Here is a 19,163-nt window from a genome sequence, read left to right on the forward strand (position 1 = left end):
CTCTGTGGGAGAAAGATGTCTGCTTCAAATAAAGACTTGTCCTTAGGTGTCATTGAGTCGGTTCCAACTCATACTGATCCTACGTACAAACAAATGAATGCCTGGTCCTACACCATCCTCACTATCGTTATGTTTGAGCCCATTGCTGTAGCCTCTGTGTCAATCCATCTTGTTGAGGGTTTTCCTCTTTTTTGCTGTCCTTCTACTTTACCAAGCGTGATGTCCTTCTCCAGGGACTGGTTCTTCCTGATAACATGCCCAAAGTACATGAGATGAAATCTCGCCATTCTCACTTCTAATGAGCATTCTGGCTGTACTTCTTCCAAGACAGATTTGTTCATTCTTCTGGCAGTCCGTGGCATGTTCAGTATTCTTCACAACACTATAGTTCAAAGGCGTTGATTGTGGATTCAAGTAAAATGAAATTCATGACAATGTCCGTCTTTTCTCCATTTATCATGAAGTTGCTTATCGGTTCAGTTGTGAGGATTTTTGTTTTCTTTATGTTGATGTGTAATCCATACTGAAGGCTGTGGTCTTTGCTCTTCATCAGAAACTACTTCAAGTACTCTTCACTTTCAGCAAGCAGGGTTGTGTCATCTGCATATCGAAAGTTGTTAATGACTCGTCCTCCAATCCTGATGCTGAGTCCTTCTTCATATAGTCTAGGTTCTCAGATCATTTGCTCAGCATGCGGATTGAATAAATATGGTGAAAGGATAGTTTCATCTTATAGCGTCGCTATGAGTTGGATCAATTTGATGACAGTGGTTTGGTTTTTTGGGGAGGTTGGCAGGATTCTTCAAGGAGGCCCTTTCTAATATTTTTTGACCTCTGAAATCCCAGCTTCTAAGTGCTGACCTTTTTGTATGCCAGAAAGCGAAGGCAAATTGTGGACTCCCTTGGATGTCCCTTTTTCTAAGCATACAAAATACAGTACTGGATTTACCCCAGTATTTTCTCAAACATTTCTTTCTGAGGAGATCCTGCCCTGTTACTGGCAGCTCCTTTAATTACTGGAATCAAATAAATTTTTACCTAACAGGCTTTTCTGGTGTTCTAGGTCCTAGGAGTTATCTTCCATTTTTGACTTCATGCAAAATTTTCTAGAATGCCATAAGTCTATTTCATAAAGTTCTCATAGGTGAAGTAGTATTTTGTGCTCTGTTGATGCCACCATACATCTAGAATTTTCTGAGACCTTCTATGGAATACACTCTAGAGATATATCCATTGTTTTCTTTCAGAAACTGCTAACCATCAATGTAAGACTCAGAACTGGAGTCTTGGAACCTTGGTCTTTTGATCCACAGTAGCTCTGATCAGAGCTAAGACCTCTTCTGTTGGAGATCTCTGTCTTTGGGGAGGTGGATTCTCCCAAATCCAGAAGTCATAACCCCAGGAAAGGCCTGATGTACTGTGAGAACCATTTACCAATGTGTATCTTGGGTAAGACTCAGAATATGGTTACCAATTAAAATAAATAGACTTTGCAGGTCAAATTCTGAGAATGTTGGAAATTATTCCATCTACTCTATAATTTTAAAGATGGAGCCATGGTACTCCAAGAAAGAAAGTGACTTGTTCAAGGACACATGGTGACTTACTGAAACAGCCTGGCCAGAACTCAGTTCTCCTGACTCATACCTACTCCTCTAGTCGAAGAGCTACCTCAGACTATCAGTGCTGATCACATCTTATAGAAGCATCTCGCTTATTCTCCTGCCTTTATAGATGGCTAATGACAAAGGGACCCTATGATTTAACAGTACAATACCAGTTACTGTCGAGTTAATTCCAACTCATGGCAACCCCACATGTGTCAGGGTAGAACTGTGCTCCATAGGGTTTTCAATGGCTGATTTTCAGAAGTAGACTACCAGACTTTTCTTCCAAGGCATCTCTGGGTAGAGGCAAACCTCCAACCTTTTGGCTTGCAGCTGAGCGAGCCAGCCATTTGCACCATCCAGGGACTCACTATGAATTACAGGTTGCATTTTCACCCTACTGCCCCTGGTTGGACAAATTTGCATCAGTGGTTGAGGTGCTAAAGCAGACAGAGTCCTATTGGTGCTACTTCTCTCGGTTGACTGCAAATGTGGGAGATGTATTAACATAACATTGCTGCTTCCATCTCTAAGTCTTAGCTGGCTCTCTACTTAGGAGCTCATCACCAAAATCAAGGAACCACAGTGGCTTATTTTGAAAGTATCTGGAAAAGGATAATGTTTGACCACTCCCCTCCTTGGCTTTTCCTCCATGTGCTGTGTGTAATGATCCAGAGAGAATCAATTGGACACTGCGTTTTAAAGATAAGGATTGGGATTTTACTTCTGGGTAACCTGGTGACCCCAATCAATCTCTGTCTTACAAACCCTCTGAAGATTTGATGCTCCAGTCCTCAATTAAGTCCCAACTTCCAAGAATGGCAACAGATGTTGCAATCCAAACACCTTTATTAACTATTTATCTTCAGATGTGTATCAAGGAGCTCTTGGCCAACAGAAATAGCAGACTGCCCCTTAAATGGCACATCATACTCTTTCATCTTTAAGCTATTTTACTCTGTAATCCCTTTGGGAAGATAAAAGCAAATATGTTAAGAAGGTAGCCAATGATACTTAATTGCTTTAAAAATATGATTTCCTAAAAGTTGTTGTCACCTATCCAGTGAAAATATTGCTATTACGCATTTACCCCAATTGTACAAAACATCACATGGTATTTAGGGTAGGCAGAAAATATAACAGAAGTGAAGATTGCAATGTTTGGTTTCCTTTTTTCTTATAAAACCTGCTGATTATATTTCATTTGCCAGACTTTGGCCCCTTTGAACCACAGCTTCATTGCCATAAAGAATGATCCTTGCCACCTACTTGTCTTACAAGAATGTCATGAGGATTAAGGATTATAAATGGCGGTGGAGGGCTTTGAACACTGAGAATGAAATACAAGGCCAAAATGTTCCAAGCAGGACTCCGCGTAACCTTTTGTAGTTTAACTCACCAAGGTTTTGTTCTATAGCTGAACCATTGCCTGAATGTTATTCCATAGAGAAGAAGATACAATATTGTGGGATCAGGGAGGCTTCCTCCCCCTTAACTTAAACCAAAAAAAGAGTAAACCTGCTGCTATCAAGTCAATTCCGACGCATAGCAACCCTATAAGACAGAGTAGAACTGCCCCATAGGGTTTCCAAGGAGCGCCTGGTGGATTAGAACTGCAGACCTTTTGGTTAACAGCCATAGCTCTTAGCCACTATGCCACCAGGGTTTCCCTCTTGACTTAACTCACTAGTTAAATAGCTAAATTTCTCCCGCATAGGTAGGTGGAGTGGGAAGTTCCACCAGTCTTTGTTTCAAGGTTTTGGGTGCATTTACAGGGAGGTTAGTGAAGTTTAGACAGAGTCCCTGGATGGGGCAAAAGGTTAAGCTCTTCACTACTAGTTGAAAGGTTGGTGGTTCAAACCCACTCAGAAGCACTTCAGAAGAGAAGGCTGGTGACTGGCTTCCAAAAAGTCATGGCCTTGAAAACCCTATGGAGCAGTTCTATTCTGCACGTATGGGCTTGCCATGAGTTGAAATCGACTTGACAGCAACTAACAACAACGACAAGGTTTAAGCTTCTCGTTTGCACAGGCTTTTCCAAGGTGTTCTCATTGCCATTTGTCTTGGTAAAATACGACAAAATCAAATATTTTAATCACGAGTGGTTAAGAACATCATTTATTTCTACTCTGACTTCACATGCCCCTAGAAATGGTGCTAAAATGGCCCCAAGCAATTGTCTAATCTCACTAAGGCGACAACAGCTGGGGATACGTTAGTTCGACCTTGTTGTTGTTACCTACGTCAAGTTGATTCTGACTGATGCGACCTTATGTAAAGAGAGCAAACCATTGCGTGGTCCTGTGTCATCTTCACAATTGCGAACATGTTCAAATCCATTGATGTAGGTATTATGCCAATCCGTCTCACCGAGGGTCTCCCAGCCCCTCCTCGGCCCTCTACTTTACGATTGATCCCCCCGATAACATGTCCAAAGCTAGCGAGTCTGACAATGTTCTGTTGTGATCCATAAGGTTTTCATCGGCTAATTTTTGGAAGTAAATTGTCAATTCTTTCTTCCTAGTCTTAGCCTGGAAGCTCTGCTGAAACCTTCCCACCATGGGTGACTCTACTTGTCTTTAAAATACTGGTGGCATAGGTTCCAGCATCATAGCAACATGCAATCCACCGCAGCATGACAAACAGACAGGGTGGTGGAGTTTGGACTTAGTGGGATATATTTATGTGGTTTGCTGTCCTTTCTGTGTACAGTTATTTCTAGTCTTTCTATTGTAAAAACTACTTCCAGGAATACTACCCCCACTGCGCCAACCCACCTGCTATCATGACACAGTGCTGCAGGCAAAAGTCACATTAAGCATTAAGCTGAGGTACCTGGCGCTGGAGGTCTGCAAGGAAGCAAGTTTTGCAAGGTATGGAGCTTAAAGCCAACCTGGGGAAAATATGTCTAATTCTCACATGTAGCTGTGATTAAGAGCTATGGCTGCTAACCAAAGTGCTGGCAGTTCGATTCCACCAGCCGCTCCTTGGAACCCCAATGAGGCAGTTCTACTCTGTTCTATAGGGTCGTTATGAGTTGGAATCTATTCAATGGCAACAGGTTTACAGTTGTAAATGGAGGGTTCAGCTTCATTGATGTCTGGTCAAGCCAAAGTTGTCTCCTGTTGGGACTACGTTTAATAAAGCATTATTCATAATTATAAATGTATCATGTGTTTTTTCTTTTTTAATAGGACTTGTGTGAAATAGAATTTATCAGAATTTCTGTTTATAGGCACAGACACCCCACGGGCCTATAGGAATACTACAAAAAGCAAGTCCTTCTAGTGAGAAATTGCAAGTTTTAGCCATTCCAACTCTTCAATAATAAAGAAATAAACTCAGGAAAGAGTGAATTATCTTTCTATTATCACTTTTAAAAATAATACCACAAAATCATTGTCCTCTAAAGAAACAATCCAAAAGTAGTAAAAAATGTAGGTAAAACAGTACTTTAGAGGTGTGTCAAGCAGTTAATTACTAAAAAATATTTTTTTTTAATTTTGAGATGTTTATGGTATTTGTCAGCTTTTTGAATAAATATCCATATTCATGTGGAATTTTTTATTTTTAAGCTTTTCGTAATCTTTGTTTTCCAAAAAAAGTCTCTCAGAATTGTATATGTTTTAGCCTCCACATAATTTAGATCTGCCTCTGGAAGGATGTCAGGCAGTGAAGCTTAATTCTTCATCAAAAATTACTTGATTCAGAAGTGACCTTGGAGGTCAACTACATCCATGCTCTTTGCCTCCACCTACCCCCTTCCCAACAAGGCAAAGGAGGTGAAGGCTCTGAGGTGAAGCTCTCTGCCTATGATCACACAGCCCAGGTGTGGCCCAAATTGGGTAAATTCATGCATTCAGAAGAATGATGTTGGGACCTGCCAGCCTGAGACACCAGCAGCAAAAGGACTCAAACGAGAAGCCACGAGGTCTGTGTTCCAGTCTTGACTCTGCCACCGGCTCCCTTGTGACTTTGGATAATGTACTTTCCTCTTTGGGTCTTGGTTTCCCTGTTGGTACAGACCTGGAGGAGTTCCTTTTCTGTATTTAATAGTTAGGGAAGGCCCCCGTGATAAGCTGACATCCAAGCAGAGGCCTAAAGGAAATAAGAGAGTGAGTCATGGGGATATTCCCTGTGAGCGTCTTCTACGAAGAGGGGACAGTCACTCCTGAGGCAGGTGGGCATATGGCATTTTAGAGGAACACCAGGGAGGCCAGTGTGTTCAGGAGAGTGAGCAAGAAGGAGAGATGTGGGGATGAAGTCAGAGAGTGAGTGTAGGCCACGGCTGGATTTTTGCTCTCAGGGAGATGGGAGCCATTACAGGTTATGTCCACTGGAGTGGCATTACCTGATGTATACATAAAGGGATTCCCCGTGGAGGCTAGTTCGGAGGCTGCTGCCGTCCTCCAGGTCTTGTCCAGGGCAGCGGCTGAAGGGAAGGTGCACGGTTACCTCCAATAAGAGGCAGAAAGCCACAGGTGCTTGAAAGAGGCATAGGAAAATGGTGCTGGTGTTTGAAGTAGCCTTGAAGAATGGGCCGACATCATTGAGTAGAGATGGTAGGGAGAGGGAACGTCAGTTTTGTAGAGGAAACAGTGTGAGCAAAGGTATGCATAAGAAAAACCAAGGCTCTCTGTTCATGAAGACAGTGCTGTGTGGGGATCAGAAGTGTGGGCGTTGGGCTCTGTGACCTTGGACAAGTGACTCCACCCCTTCCTTAGATTCTTCATCGATATCATCATTCTCTTTTTCAAAACACACACACACACACACACAGTTGCCAATTCTGCTTATGGCGACCCCATGTGTGTCAGAGTAGAACTGTGTTCCACGAGGTTTTCAATGGCTGACTTTTCAGAAGTAGATCACCAAGCTTTTTTCCCAAGGCACCTCTGGGTGGACTTCAACTGCTAACCTTTTAGTTAGCAGCTGAGTGTGTTAACTGTTCGCACCAGCCAGGGGTTCCCCTCTACTTTGCAGAGGTGTTGGTATGAGGTGGTGCTTAGAGCCACTTTGCAAATGGTAGTTGACATGACTGTGACTACGATTTTTATTAAACGACAAAAAGTTTGATGAGGCTGAAGCCTAGGAAGGTGACTGGGAGAGAACGGCAGGTAATCAGGCTGAAGAGCGGGTGAGGGCTAGTAACAAAGAGCCTTGAATGCCACACTAAGCAGACAAAACAGAAGCACGGCTACCTGTCTCTTCAGGTAGAGCATCCCAGACTTTCGTGATTTTAAGACTGACCAGAAGTGCTGTTGAAAATAAGGTTGCCCAGATCCCTACTCTGGGATGGGCCCAGGGGCTGGAGCATAGAAAAATCTCAGGTGATCCTTACGATCATCCTGCTTAAGAGATCTCTTTTGTTTTGTTTCGTTTTTTATTTTTGGTTCTTGAGGATTGGGTTAGAATTGTCTTTAACTGCTGAGGCGTTGAGATCGATTTATCTGTAAAAACAAAATATGCTGAAGTGTTCTCAATTCTTCTCGTGGAAAGTCAGCAGTGGCAAAGCAGGAGACTGGGCTGAGAGTGACAGGAGGGAGAAAGCATGCTGCCCAGGGTTAAAGGAGAGCCCTGGGGACCTCCTGAGCAGCCCGCTTTCCTGGATTAGGCCGTGAAAGGCAATGCCTGGAGCATACGTTCCCGTCCTGGCTCCATCGTTGCTAAGTCACTGTGTGGCCTTGGCTGGCTCTTGCCTTGTTTCTGAGAAGTAGCTTCCTCCTCTGCTTCAAAAAAAGAAAAAAAAAAAGTTGAGAGGGCTGAGTTGGACAAACTCTAAAGCCCTTCCAGCTCCAAGTTTATCTGTTTATCAAACAGCCTAATCTTTGCAAAAGCACTTGCAACAGCCACAGCCTGGAGACAGCCTTTGCAAACCGTGCTGTCAGACTCAAGGCTTTTGAGGTTACACAAAGGGCACCAAATACCCCTTCCATCAAGATAAGAGAAGAAGAAGCATGTCGAAGGCCTTTTGTCCCCGGCCACTCACAGGCACCTCAGCACACTCAGATAGGAGGGCTCTGGGACTTGTCTGATTTAACCCTTACCACGCTGCAGTGTGTGGCTGGGGCAGACGTGGAAGCAGGACCTGTAGATCTCTCGCTTGTCTGATTGCCCCCACTCGGGTAGCGCTCAGTGCTTCCTGTGCCTGAAACCAACGAACTGGGTTTCGGCGCCTTCTGATTGGAGACCTCACAATTCTGTGGTGTGCAAAGAAAAGGAAGTAAATATTTTCTGATTTTGGATAAAACACATATACACTCCAAGTCTCAATTTCTTTATTTCAGATGATGGGAGCAGGTACAGGAATTATCTCGAAGGTTCCTTTCAGGTGTAAAGGTTTGGTTTGTTGGCAGGAGAACACGTGTGTTTCTTAACTGCCATCAAAGACTAGAATAAAAAACATTAGACTTGAGAATTCAGGGTTCTGATGGCATGATTTTTACTGAATTCCTTTCTTTCCTCTGCCATATTATGGGATGGTCTGACTTTTTAGGATGAATTTAAAGATAACAGCTTCGCCATAAGTAAAAAAAAAAAAAAAAAAAACACTACCTTTCTATTTACCTTATCTCTATTAAAGGCAGCTTTATGTTTTTGGTTAAAGTGATGACTCCTAACTGAAAGGTTGGTGGTTCGAAACCACCAGCAGCTCCGTGGGAGAGAGATGTGGCAGTCTGCGTCCATAGAGATTTATATCCTTGGAAACCCTATGAAGCCACTATGAGTCAGAATTGACTCGGGGGCAGTGGGTTTTATGTTTTTTAGGGAAATAGTATTAGTAGTGACCTCACTGAGTTTTAAACTCAATGTATTCAGTTAATCTCCATTCTAAAGAATCAAAGATTTCTTGATATAATTTCTAAAGCAATTAGGGGAAAGCATTCAGGCTGTATTCGCTTGCTAATTTAGTTTTTCATTTCTAGATCCGGGGTGTGTAGTTAGTAATTTGTGAGAGGAAAAAAAGTGTGCAATTTCAGGAAAATATACACCATTGAGGGTGTGCGTAGTAGCTTGTGAGAACATGATAGGCTAACCAAGAAAAGTTACCAGAAAAAAGGAAAAACCGAAACCCATTGTTGTTGAGTCGATTCTGACTCATAGCTTCTCTACAGGACAGAGTAGAACTGTCCCATAGGGTTTCCAAGGAGTGGCTGGTGGATTCGAACTGCCAACTTTTTGGTTAGCAGCTGTAACAATTAACCACTATGCCACCAGGATTTCCAAGAAAAGCTAAGGCCTGTCATTTTACAAAAAAGGCCTAAAGTGGTGGGGGTTCGGTTCAAGAGTCAGGTTGCTCCTGTCTGCTGGGACTTCTCCTGCCTCCCTTGGATATTCCTTCTACTGTTCTTTTTTGCTTGGGGCTCCCCATGCCCTGAGGAAAGCATTGGTCCCCTCACAGAACAGGCACCTGTCAATAGGGTCGACTTTCCCCCCGCACTGCTGCCTGGCCCCTGGCCCTCTGAGCCTGTGGGTCAGGGGACTTTCCCCCAATGAAGCAAGGCCAACGAAAGCAGGGGGGTCAGCTGTAGGAGTCAGGTCCAGAATACACTTTTTGTTTCTTTCTCCCACAACAGGCTGCGTCCTCAACAGACCCATCTCCACATGCCAGTGCGAGAGGGCTGCCTGAAACCTTCCATTGGCTGCTGAGGCCCACAGAGGCTGGGGTGGGAGGCAACCGCCAGAGTCGCTGAGAGCCCACGGAGGCTGAGAAGGAGTCACTTGAAGTAATCCCGTCCAGAAGAGTCAACGTGCAGTTTCTGTTTGATTGCAGTAAATTCTTATGATGAATATTTATTGAGGCCACCTTTTTTTTTAAAAAAGCCAAGCCCTGTGCTCAAGTATGCTTCACAGCTTAAAGAAATGTGGTCCAGACCTGGGCACTCGAGGGTGGCTGGGAAGACTCGTACTTACCCAGCACCCTGCAAGCTGTGGGCTCCTTCTGGGGTGGGAGACTCTAGGATTTCTTGGTAGTGGTCTGGACTCCCAGGAAAAGGCAGCAGGGAGAGAAAAGGGATGGGTGGTGAGGCCAGCCTGAGGATATTGTAAAGCACTGTCTTCTCCTGCCCTGTCTTTGGACCCCAGCTCCTCCAGGGCATGGAATTCTCAGGTAGTGTCTGGTTTGCTCTTGACCACTAACCTATAAGGTTGAAGGTTCAACCCTCCGCCCCACCCCCCCACCCCCAGCAGCACCATGGAAGAAAAGGCCTGGTGATCTGTAAAGATCACAGCTAAGAGAACCCTGTGGAGCTGCTCTACTCTGTAATACATGGGGTCACCATGAGTCAGAATGGACTCAAGAGCAAAGGGTTTGGGTTTCTTTTCTTTTTCTTTTTTGGTCTGTCATTGCAATGGCCTTCTAATGGCCCTCTAGGTTCACCATCCCTCTATTTCCTCACAGATAGAAAGTTCTCTCAACTAGGATTGTTGAGCCTGGAGAAGAGTGATCTCTTGACGATGGATGAGAGTGACTGAGGTGCTTTCATGTGGTTGAGGGATTGAATTTGTTCTCTAGGACCCAGTGGGTGGCAGGGAACTAGGACTGAGGGATACAAGCATCAGAGCAGTTGAGTCTACCTCCATAGTAGGAATGGATTATAGTAGATCTCTTCAAAAATGGAATGGGCTGCCCCATACCTTGTGTCTTAGTTATCTAGTGCTGCTATAACAGAAATACCACAAGTAGATGGCTTCAACAAACAGAAATTTATTCTTTTACAGTCTAGGAGGCTAGAAATCCAAATTCAGGGCACAACTCCAGGAGAAGGCTATCTTTTTCTGTCAGCTCTGGAGGAAGGTTCTTGTCATCAATCTTCCCCTGGACTAGGAGCTTCTCAGCTCAGGGACCCTGGGTCCAAAGAACACGCTGTTCACCTGGCTCTTATTTCTTGGTGGTATGAGGTCCCCATGTCTCTGCTCATTTCTCTCTTTTGTATCTCAAAAGAGATTGACTTAAGACACAACCTAATCTTATAGATTGAGTCCTGCCTCATGAACATAACTGCCACTATTCCCGCCTCATTAACATCATAAAGATAGGTTTTACAGAACATTGGAAAACCATATCAGATCACAAAATGGTGGACAATCACACAATACTGGGAATCATGGCCTAGCTGTGTTGACACACATTTTGGGGAGACATAATTCAATCTGTAACACCTCAGCAAGTAGTGAGTATATCTGATATGCTCAAGTGACAACCAAATACTAAAGAGGCTAGAGAGTTTTAAAAGCCCTTCCTGACTCAATTACCTATTACTAGATAATAAACCACCCTCAACTTAGTGGCTTAAAACAATGATTTGTTTTTCTCACAGTATTATGGGTTGATGGAGCTCAGCAGTGTGGTTCTTCTGCTCGTTTTGCCTTGAGTCACTCATGTGGCTGCGGTCATCTGATAGTTTGATTGGAACTCGAGGATCTAAGATGGTTCATTCACTTCTCTCAGGCCTTGGTGTTGGCTGTTGGCCGGAACTCCTGCTGTATGTGGTCTCATCATTCAGTTGTCTAGCACAGGTTTCCTTACATGGTGGTAGGAATGTCACAAGAGAGCAGAGGAGGAAACTGCATGACCTGTTAAAGCCTAGGCTTCAGAATCTACACAGCATCACTTGAGCCACATTCTGTCTGTCAAAACAAAGTCATCCCAGGCTCATAGGATGAGGAAATAGACTCCACCACTTGGTGGGAGGAGCTGCAAAGAATTTGTAATCTGCCATAGGTAATCTACCACATTTAAAAAACTGCCTCTGATTCTAAGTCTTCCAGGTGATCCCTTAGGAACCCATTAGCCGCTGGTAAGGGCCACGTGGTAAATTTCTATACCTGTGAAGAAAGAAGGTAAAGTAGACGCACTATGCCTACCAAATGTCTCTCCACCCCCCTTTTTTTCAGGTATATACTCCTTCTCCCACTGTCATGTGCTTTAGGGGAAACTGACCTTACCCCAGCTTCATTAGTACGGCTGCTAAGTCTAATGGATTGAGAATTCCATTACTGACAGTCCCCCATCACTGACTGGCCCAGGAATCCAGGCCAAAACCAATAATTTCATAACTTTATGCTGGCTTCAGAGCTTGGTCAGGAAAGGGCATGTAATCTACCACAGGCCAGTGAGATAGGACAAGGTGTTTCTTGGGGCGGGTGAGTTGCTCCTGGGAAAGAAGTTTTCTCATTTCTTAAGACAGAACCAGGGGAAAAGATGCCATCTTGCTACCACACTGAGGATGAAGGCATCCTAGGAAGGAGGGCAAAGCCAAGAGAACTTCAGAGAGTTGCTGCAGGAGCCCTTGTCAGCCCATACCTGACCTCTGGACTTGTTTCAGTTACTTGAGCCAGCAATGTTGCCTTATTGTTTAAGCCACTTTGAATTGGTTTTGTTGTTACTTGTAGCCAGAAGGATCAAAACTGAAGTTCTTAGTGGTGGAATGCGTTGAATTGTGTCCTCCGAAAATATGTGTTGGAATTCTAACCCTTAATCCTCTTTGGAAAGAGCCCTGGTGGCGCAGTGGCTAAGTGCTTGGCTGCTAACTGAAAGGTAGATGATTTGAGCCCATCAGCCACCCTCAGGAGAAAGAAGTGGCAGTCTGCTTCTGTGAAGATTAACCAAAACCGAACCAAACCTAACCCATTGCTGTCGAGTCATTCCTACCCTATAGGACAGAGTAGAATGGCCCCATAGGGTTTCCAAGGAATGGCTGGTTGATTTGACCTGCTGACCTTTTGGTTAGCAGCCAGGCTCTTAACCACTAGGCAACCAGGGCTCTTCTGTAAAAATAACAGCCTCAGAAACCCTATGGGGCCATTCTACTCTGTCCTGCAGGGTGGCTATGAGTTGGAATCAATGCCAGGCAATGAGTGGTAGGAATCCTCTTTGGAAATAGGGTTTTTTCTTTGCTACGTTGTCTTAGTTATCTAGTGCTGCTATAACAGAAATACCACAGGTGGATGGCTTTAACAAACAAAAATTTATTCTCTCACAGTCTAGGAGGCTGGAAGTCCAAATTCAGGGTGTCAGCTTTAGGGGAAAGCTTTCTCTCTCTCTTGGCTCTGGAGGAAGGTCCTTGTCATCAATCTTCCCCTGGTCTCTGAGTTTCTCGGCACAGGGAACACTGGGTCCGAAGGACACCCTCCCCTCCTGGTTCATTTTTGGTGGCAGGAGGTCTCCCTGTCTCTCTACTTGCTTCTCTCTTTTATATCTAAAAAGAGATTCACTCAAGATACAACCTAATCTTGTAGATTGAATTCTGCCTCATTAATATTACTGCCTCTAATCCTGCCTTATTAACAACATAGAGGTAGGATTTACAACACATTAAAAAGAACATATCGGATGACAAAACAGTGGACAATCACACGATACTGGGAATCATGGCTTAGCCAAGTTGACACACATTTTGGGGGGACACAGTTCAATCCATAACATATATTAATTATGTTGTACCAATGTGTGGTGTGTTCTAAACCTAATTACTTCTGAGTTATAAAAACAACAGATTAAACAGAGACACACACATGCACTGGGGAAGACAGATGCCATGTGAGACTTGTCTAGAAGCCAAGGAACCAAGGAACACCCAGGACAACTTTTAAGGAAGGAATCTTTGAACTTTTAGCCTCCAGAACTGTGAGAAAATTAATTTTCTGTTCTTTAAAGATCCCCTCTTGTGGTATATCTGTTACGGCAGCATTAGCTTACTAAGACAGATGGTCTAAGTCTACCAACTTTATTACCAAACCAAACCCTTTGCTGTTGAATCAATTCTGACTCATAGTCTCATAGCAACCCTATAGGACAGAATAGAACTGCTCCATACGGTTTCCAAGCAGACCCTGGTGGATTTGAACTGCCATCCTTTTGATTACCAGATGTAGCCCTTAACCATTACACCACCAGGGTTTCCTGATTTGTAGCCTATAAACCAAAACCAAACCCATTGCCATCGAGTCAATTCTGACTCACAGTGAACCTATAGGACAGAGTAGAACTGCCCCAGAGTTTCCAAGGAGCGCCTGGTGGATTCAAACTGCTGTCTGTTTGGTTAGCAGCGGTAGCACTTAACCACTACGTCACTAGGGTTTCTGTTGGTAGCCTATAGTAGGCTACAGATCAGATATTGGTTTTTAGAGGGAATAATAAATAATGAAGGATCCCTGGTGGCACAGTGGTTAAGCACTCTGCTGCTAACTGACAGGTCGGCAGTTTGAACCCAACAGCTGCTCCATGGGGAAAGATATGGTGATTTGCTCCCATAAAGATTACAGCCTTGGAAGCCCTGTGGGGCAGTTCTCCTCTGTCCCATAGGATCGCTATGAGTTGGAATCGACTCGACAGCAAAGAATGGGTAATAAATAATGTAATTTTGTTTTGCTTTCCTAGAAAGAGATGAGATAGAAGATTCATTATATCAGAATACAACTAAAAAGTAACCATAGATATCACCTGTACAACAGCCTCCCTCGATGGACGAGGAAACCGAGACCCAGACACTCTTCAGTGGAAATAGGACTCACCGATTCCCCAGCTCCCAAGCTAGTGTGCTCACCATTGTGCTACCCTGCCTGTCTCCACCGCTGCTCCACAGCACTGTATTTACTCAGATACCCGAAAGCACGGGAAGCATGGTGATGGTCATACTTGAAATGTGAACTTCTAAACAATCACTTTGAATATCTGTTTGGCAGTTTCTTGTAAAAGAATTAAACATTATGACCCAAAGATTCCACTCCTGGGCACTTCCCTTAAAAAAAAAGGGATGAAATCCTACGTCCATACCTGCACAGGAATGCTCATAGCAGTCTTATTCATCATAGCTAAAAACTGGATACATCTCAGATGTCCAACAAGAGGTAAAAGGATTAGCAACAAATTGTGGCATTTGTGATAAAGCCATACAGTGGAATATTACTTAGACAGAAGAAGGAAGGAGCTGTTGAAATGTGCAACACCAAGGGTGAGTCTCAAAAACATACTGAGTGGGGAAGCTGGACACAAAGGAGGACCCGTGGCTGGAGTCCATTCATATGACGTTCTGAAACAGCACGTCTGACCTGTGGCGACCGCAGCAAATCAGTGGTTCTTCGCGTGTGGGTATGGAGAGCTGTTGACTCGGAAGGGGTAGGAGGAGAATGTCTGGGATGCTAGAACCATCCTGAGCCTTCGTCAGGGTATGGGTTACTTGAGCGTATTCACTTGACAAACCTGGTCAAACACTTCCGATCTGAGCGTTTCATCGCATGTAATTTATACCTCAAAAAATTTTTTTTGAAGTGAATTTCTAGCTACAGGCAGGAAGGTACAATATCAGCATTCTATCAGGTAGGCAAGAGGATGTCTGAGTCCAGGACAGTTCAGCTGTGAGAAGGAGCCGGCAGTGGGGCGTGCTGGATCCAGGGCTGGGAGAACCACTGCGGAGTCTGCTGGTGCTAATGGCTGGGGTCAGCCAACTTCCTGTGTTCTCTGCCAGCACCTAGCTCTCAGGATGGGCCAAACCACAGCGGCTGTAATAACAGGTTGGGAGAACCATTTCCTCTGGGCCCTGCAGCCACATCACAGGAACAAGCCATCCCTCTGGCCTGCTTTCCCTCACCACTTACTGCCCCATGGAGCGCACAAAAAACCTTCCCTTTCCTCACCCTCAAATACCCTTCCAGTGCCTCCCTGGGCCCAAGCCGCACTTGACATTCCCCAAGCTTCCTGGGTGATGAACTCTGGCTTTCTGACATTCCAGAATTGCTCCACTGGGCCATTGCAGCAACAACATTTTCTATAACTTTTTTTTTTTTTTTAATTGCCATTTGTCTTTTCTTCATATTTTCTGCCAAACCGCCAAATCAGGGTCTCTCCAGATGCCAGCACCTGGTATTAAGTTGCAAGTCTGAATGGTCTTGCAAAACAATATTTCTTAAGAGGCAGGGAATGTCTTTTGCTCACGCATTATTCATCTCCTCAAATTGTATCTTGTCCTCTCATTGGTTTCTCTGCTCAAATAGATCTTTGAACATGTCAAGACTATCCTACTTTAGATAGTCCTTAGACTGGCATCGGGCCACAGGTTCCTTGGAGAATATGTGATCTATTGTGTTGCTTTGTTGTTCTCCTCTGTTTTTCTATTAAAAGGAATCAATAAATCTCAAGTAAACCCTTTACTAAGCAATGAATGAATAAATAAATGAAAAAATAAATTCGGTTTTCCCCTTATGGCAACGTATGCATTTTCAATGTAAAATGAAGTCTCTTAAGATGCCAGGCATATGGCACCCAGACAAAGTCTGACTGTCTGATTCTGGGGCTAGAGTTGGTTTCACAATGCTGCAGTCTCAGTGAGCTGAGAAGGTACACCCGCGGTGGAGAGGGGCCACAGCCCCAAGCTGCCTTCCTTTTGCCTCTCTGACCATTGTAGCCACCATGAGCGCTCTCCCATGGAATCAGAAGTGGTCATGTCCAGGCGTACACTTAGAGGTAAAATGTCTGGCTGAGAGATGGAAGAATTGTTTCTGGTTCCAAGGCTATCACCAACTTGTAGGTAGGTCACTTCCCTCCTCTCGGTGCTTGCCGCCATCTTGGGCCTTGGCATGGGTCAGTGGGTTTCAACCTCAGTGCCTTTTGTGGGCCAGCTGAGAGGAAATGGGGTGTTGGTGTGGAGAGGTGGAAGAACCGTCTTGGCTGGTGGGGCTGCTGGCCACCTCCTACCTCTACTTCAACCAGAAGCATTTCACCTTGATCTGTTTTGTATCTTGGGCTTCCATGGAAGCCCAACAAAAAATAATAGCAACGGCAATAACTTTCAGGCCCTGTAATATGAGATGATTCCTAAGGGGCCCCTTCTAGTCTGAGATATGAGGATTTATTTTTCCTTCCTAGAGCTGAGTATGAGGGACAACCTGCCTGGCCATCAGTCCGCCTCAGAAGGGCCTCCAGTCACCAACGCTGGGGAAACTATAGAATGGGAAGGAATTTTGCTCTGTGCTACTTGGTATGTGTACTGTCTAGTAAGTGCTTCTTCCTTCCTTCCTTCCTTCCTTCCTTCCTTCCTTCCTTCCTTCCTTCCTTCCTTCCTTCCTTCCTTCCTTCCTTCCTTCCTTCCTTCCTTCCTTCCTTCCTTCCTTCCTTCCTTCCTTCCTTCCTTCCTTCCTTCCTTCCTTCCTTCCTTCCTTCCTTCCTTCCTTCCTTCCTTCCTTCCTTCCTTCCTTCCTTCCTTCCTTCCTTCCTTCCTTCCTTCCTTCCTTCCTTCCTTCCTTCCTTCCTTCCTTCCTTCCTTCCATCCTCCCTCCCTCCCTCCCTCCCTCCCTTCCTTCCTTCCTTCTTCCTAAGCAATCCATGGAGTTCTGCCTGGGTGCTTCAGATCTTTCAGCAGCAATGACTGCCTTCCACTCTCTCAGCTGTGTCAAAGTGAATGTTGACGCCAAGTTGTGCCCAGCCTCTGTCTAGACACAATTTTGGTGTGTGGGCGGCAGAGCTGAGGCTGCCTGGAATTCTCCCAAGAGCCCACCTGGGCCCATCTGCTGCTGCAGTAAATCCAGGGAAGCCAGATTTGACTGTCCAAGGGATCCCTTTCAAGCCTCCATGGCTGCCAGCTGTTCAGAGCTGCCTTCTGCCCAGCGCCTGGTGCTGAATCAGCAAAAAAAAGGGTGCCTGGAGAAGAGATGGGGAGAACCGGGAATCACAAAACGCAGCACAAGCCCTACCACAAAACAAATGTTGAACAAAAGGTTAATTCCACGGATAAACAGCTCTCAGTGGCGCTTGACTGAGCGTCTGCTTCCCATTTCGTTATGCCATTCTGCCAGATGTTTCCCCTCTATGAATGCATCCTGTGGAGGCCCAGATGAAACGCAAAAGTAGAAAGCTGCCAGGGTCGCTGGCAACACGATGTGGCAACATGTGGGAACCGAGAAATCTCTGAAAGCACTCTCCACCGAGACGCACGTTCCTGAAAAGAGCAGCCACGATGGGGGCTCTTTGGGCCTCATGAAGTTTTGTCCAGCCTGACATGGTTTTTCACATGAGTGTAAGCAGCAGAGGGAAGTCCATCCGATTTTCCAGACTTCATGTGGACTGGTGTAATTTAAGAGCTGAATGTGAACACCTTTCTCTGGGGTTTCCCAATCTGGGAACTCCAGACTCTGTGTCTTACAGCATCTTCCTTTGGTTCAAAGTGCTCTCACAGATCAATCATTCACCCTGTGAGCATGTCCTGAGAGCCTCCCGTAAACTAGGCGGCACTGATTGTATCCTATCTCAGTGACGTGGCTCCCGGGTTCCTTTAGGGCAAAGACCAAGACTTACTCATCTTTGTACATTCTGTAAGTTAAGAGCTCGGCTGCTAATCAGCCGCTCCTTAGAAACCCTATGGGGCAGCTCTACTCTGTCCTATATGGTCGCTACAGGTCAGAACCAACTCAGTGGTAACAGGTTATAAGTTATTAAATGTATATTCATGCAATGAAGTGTGTAGAGAAAGCTCTGTATTTGTGTTTTCCTTCCTCTGTGTTCCAGAGCTGGTCCTATCTGAGCACGAGAAGGTGAAGATGTTGGCCTGGAGGCTTTCCACTCTGCAGGCAGAAAGAACAAAGGCCTCTTACTCTGGAGGTGTTCTCCATCTTGTTGCAAACTGTGTCTAATGTCATTGTAGGAAGCAGCAGGTAGCTGAGAAAGGCGGCTCAGGCCCCCATTGTGACTGCCTTGGCTGCGGGTGAAAGGTCAGGCCACAGGCAAGACTCTGACCCTTAACTTTTTGTTCAGAGTGTCACAAGGTAAATTAATCAGATTTATGGCATTAAGCTCTGCCAATATCTTTATCCGCTCAGTTCTTTTGCTCAAGCAAACTTCTCTCTCCTAGGAAAGAGAGAGAAGGGGAAAAAATGTTCTGTTTTTCTGACAGGGGGAAGAAAGTGCTTCTCGTTTCTCTTGTCATTTTTTTTTTTTTTGCTGAAAAGTGAAAGTGATTGGACTCATATAGATGAAGCACAGAGGCCGGCAGCAGTCCTGTCTTCCTGGAAAAGGTTGAACACTGGCTCTTGGAAGTTAAAGTGGACTTTCCTGGCACTTAATCAAATGCCCCTGAGGATGAGGACAATGTGGAGGGCAGGTTTGGCTGGTGGTGAGGGGCTTCTTGATGTCTGGGCAGAGCCCTGTACTTCAACCAGAGCAACTCAGCAAAACCCACTAGGGAGACATCACCAGCCCTGGACGTGGGCTCTGGCTCATCTGGACCCCGCCACGGACAGTGTGGGAGCATTTCCTTGCCTTTGCCTGGAAGCCAGTGAACCGCCCAGCCCCACAGCCACAGTGCTCCAGCTTGAAGCCGGCTCCCAGCAGGAGCGGGCAGGAGGCTGCCGGTGCTGCAGGTGCTTTTCAGGCGGCCTTGCGGGAGAGCACCAACTTCCTGCTGCTAGAAATTTGTCTGCAAATTTTTTCTCATTCAGAAGTGATGGGGTCCAGGAGACCCTGGCTAGATATGATAACTTGATTAAGGCTTGCCCAGACGACCCACACGCCTGGGAATTGGCTGAAAGGGAGTGTGCTCCCCTCTAACCTCTCACCAGGAGAGG

Source organism: Elephas maximus, chromosome 1 (genome assembly GCF_024166365.1).
Source record: "Elephas maximus indicus isolate mEleMax1 chromosome 1, mEleMax1 primary haplotype, whole genome shotgun sequence".
Lineage (NCBI taxonomy): Eukaryota > Metazoa > Chordata > Mammalia > Proboscidea > Elephantidae > Elephas > Elephas maximus.